The sequence below is a fragment of the Meriones unguiculatus genome, chromosome X (assembly GCF_030254825.1).
Source record: "Meriones unguiculatus strain TT.TT164.6M chromosome X, Bangor_MerUng_6.1, whole genome shotgun sequence".
In the NCBI taxonomy this organism is placed as follows: domain Eukaryota; kingdom Metazoa; phylum Chordata; class Mammalia; order Rodentia; family Muridae; genus Meriones; species Meriones unguiculatus.
This window is the reverse complement of record NC_083369.1, coordinates 102,555,742-102,559,313: the sequence shown is the minus strand read 5'-3', so window position 1 is coordinate 102,559,313 and position 3,572 is coordinate 102,555,742. Positions and strand designations below refer to the sequence as shown.

Here is a 3,572-nt window from a genome sequence, read left to right as displayed (position 1 = left end):
TTTGTTTTTAAATCTAGGAGAAGTAAAATATAGGGAAAACAATCCTGCCAGGTACCATCCCTTGTTAATATTTGAGTTTCTCTGGTCTTTGCTGATTTTCTTCCTACCTTCATTGTTATTATAAGTTGTAGCCCTTTGTTTCTCAGTTAACATATAAGTAATTTTTTTTTTCAGATTTAATTCACTTTATTTTTCTTGTATAAAAACCTTTATGTGGTAACCACAGCTGGAGCTTGGGTCCTCTGAACAGAGACTGGTGTGAGTTTTCACAAGATGACCAGTGAATTCTTGATAAGGTGACTTGGTGAACAGTCTCTTTCCAGAGGTCAGGGGTCAGCTAGCTGTAGGTCTTGGAGATGGCATCAAAGGTGGCCTTGGCAAAGTTGTCCAGGGTGGCAGTGCAGCCCCTGGCTGATGTGTAGCAGTCATCAATACCGGCCCATCATCAGTTGCTTCTTGGGCACAGGAGCAGAGACAAAGCCACAGAGGCCTATCACCTTGCACAGAATAATATGGGGCTTGCCAATCATGTTGCCCCAACAGCCCCTCCAAACAGGGTTGATGGAAAGCTTGGCCAAGATGATGGCTCCTTGGATAGCAGTGGCTACCTCCTTGGAGCACTTAAAACCAATACCAATGTGACCACTGTAGTCCCCAATAATGACGAAAGCCTTAAACCTGGTTAGCTGGCCAGCCCCTGCCTGCTTCTGCACTGGTATGATTTTTAGAACCTCATTCTTTAGGGATACATGGAGGAAAAAGTTGATAATCTTGAATTCCTTAATGGGCAGGGAGAACAGGTAGATCTACTCTAAGGACTTTATCTTCATGTCCTTAAGCAGGCTGCCCAACTTGGTGACAGGGATCCCCTCTTTGTCTTCAGCTTTACCTCCACTAGCCCCTTAGCCTCAGCCATAACCAGGGGCCCCTAAGACCCCACAGTTTCCTAATCCTGCTCCCACAACCCCGTACTCCATGCCCTCCCACTGTACCAGTTTCCTCTGTCATTTGGTGTTTTCCTGAAGAAGAAGCAACATTTAAGTAATTTTAAATTGTTGCATAGTTGTTGAATTTTATTTGAAGAGATATATATTTGAAAAGTTTAAGTAGAAATTAAGATTAACTTTATGTTCATAGTAACATAAAAGCCTTGACTATTTAGGGAAATGTTCATTTGATGAATCCAGTGCATAAGACCCCAAAAGACCACCGACCACACCAGGAGTCAGAAATTGTTATGGTTTCTTACAAGTATAAATACATTTTTCAGGTTCTGGGGGTGAGAGCTAGGTCAATTACAAGATGGAGGCTAGTACCAAAAGGGAGTCTGTTCTGCTCAGATTCATTTTCCCCTTTTCCAATAACTATTGGGCCCAATCATGGGACCAAGTGGAGTAGCTATTTCTCCTTGGGTTAGATTTATAGGTTGATATTGAGATCTTAGTACTACTATGTGCACGATGCTTATTCATTCTCTAATAAAAGTTATTAATCTACTGATTATGCAAGGACCAAGTGTGAGCAGAAGTAGTAATATAAACAGCGGTCCTATTAATGCTGAAATCAGAGTAGTCAACCAGGGGGCGCAACTGAACATCGACTCGAACCAAGACTGATTTTGTTCTCTCTGAAGCTTTCATTTCTGCAACCCTTCCTTTACTAAGGCTGTAGATTCTTTACCTATCCCTGAGTGGTGGATACAAAAGCAACACTCTTCATTACGTGCTGCACATAGCCAGTCCTGCTGTAAAAAGAACAGATCCAAGCCCCTCCTGTTTTGCAACACTACTTATGACAAGGAAATCAACATTAATTTCTAAATGAGTGGTTGAGTTCTCAAGGCATTGAATCTCTTTATCAACGTCTTCCTTTAAGCTGTTATAATTCTAGCTTTGTGCATCCAGTGTTGCATTACCAGTTCCTGCTTCAGCTAAGCAGGTCCCCAAGATAATAACTAATGTCAAGGAGTCCCTTTTGACTTAGCATTTCAGCCTGTTAAGTAGGATAAAGGCAAATGAATCTTTCTTCTGTAACTTTTTCAGGCTGACATTGGGGTAGAGATAGTGGCGACCCAGGAAGGCTGAAAGGCTAGTCAAAAGCTAAGCAATGGGGCACCATCTAATTAGCTATCCAGTTGAAGAAACAGGGAGCCATCACATTGGCCGGACTGGTTTACTTTACCTTTCAGAAAGTCCAGATTTCAGCTTGCAATCCATAGCTGATCCCTGAATGGAGACTGTTAGCCAGGGCGAAATCTTCGGAGACAAATTCAGACTAGAGGTAGAAGTTAAAATTTGTCTAGTAAATGGCAAAAATGAGGAATCCCAAGACCAAGGGAAAATTTCATCTGGGGTCAGTTTGAGCTATGGCAGATCCAGGGCTTCTGACTTTTTTATTTCCTGAAACTCATATGAATTTTAGTTTACAAAAGGAAGTATATTAGTATCACCATTGTATTGAGATCCATGCTTTAGAAAAAGCAGGTAACAGGTGTCTGCAAGACAGCAGGAGTAGACTCACGCCATTAAGACCTAGTAAAAGCTATGGCTTTGGGGTCAGAGATATACATATTAGACAGAGATGTTTTTAGCATAAATAGAAGCACCTTTAAGTCTATCTCTAGAAGACAACCAAAGGGAAATTATAATCTCAAACTTGTGACTGGATAATAATCAGCCAGTGCTCCATCAACTTATCAGAACGCTATTGATCAACGTTGTAACTCCGAACTTCTGAAATCTTATAACAACATAAGCATAAAAATAGCATAGAGGGGGGAGAAATTTGAAATACCTCCCATTTTAATAGGCCTTAAATTACTTTCTTATCTCATTATAATTTGTATTCACATGCCTTAAAACACCTACTTAGACCTCCAATCCTTATTGCATTTATCAACCTTGAAACATATTCCTAGAGCCTCAACTTGTTGAGATCATCATAATTTAAACTTTCATATCCTCAGACTTTACATAAACTTTACATCTTTCTATCCAGTTATTCACTGTAAGACACAGGCAATTAAAATGAAGCCTGTGAGCAAGGCAAACCTGTTTGCCTTGCTAAATAAGAGATCTAGTACCTAGTAGATCTAACTAGCTAATGAATTGATCAATGAACTAACAGTGGATCTAACTGTTGCTCTTTAGCTGCAAAGCTACTATTAGCTTAGCTTAGCCATCAATGTGATCAGAGACATGAGACGGATAAATTACAAGCTAAGTAATTGTACCAATCTATGCACCAATGAAAATGACAGAGATGACCAGTCAGAACACCACCTAGGCTCCTGTGGTCTCTGAACAGCAAAAGTTTAAAGGATAAAAGTTTCTCTTAGCACTAGACAGAGAACTGAACAGAGCTGGCAGCCCTCAACAAAGATGGCCATAAAACCATGGCTCCACACTCTTTATCCCTTAACTAAAATGGTGGTTAGCCACATGTTGTTTTAGGTGGTGGCTGACAATTTAAAACATAGCCTTCAGATATCACTGATGGCATTGTTGTCTCCCACGGTATAGCACTGTGTACCATTTACAGTTTTTCCTGTAACCAAGTTCTAACGTTGTAAT

The 3,572-nt window shown here is 40.4% G+C and overlaps 1 pseudogene; it reads right to left on the bottom strand.

Annotated features, from left to right (window-relative positions):
- Window positions 1-209: 209 nt before the first annotated feature.
- On the bottom strand, window positions 210-977 carry LOC110540252 (small ribosomal subunit protein uS5-like; annotated as a pseudogene).
- Between the last annotated feature and the right edge of the window lie 2,595 nt (window positions 978-3,572).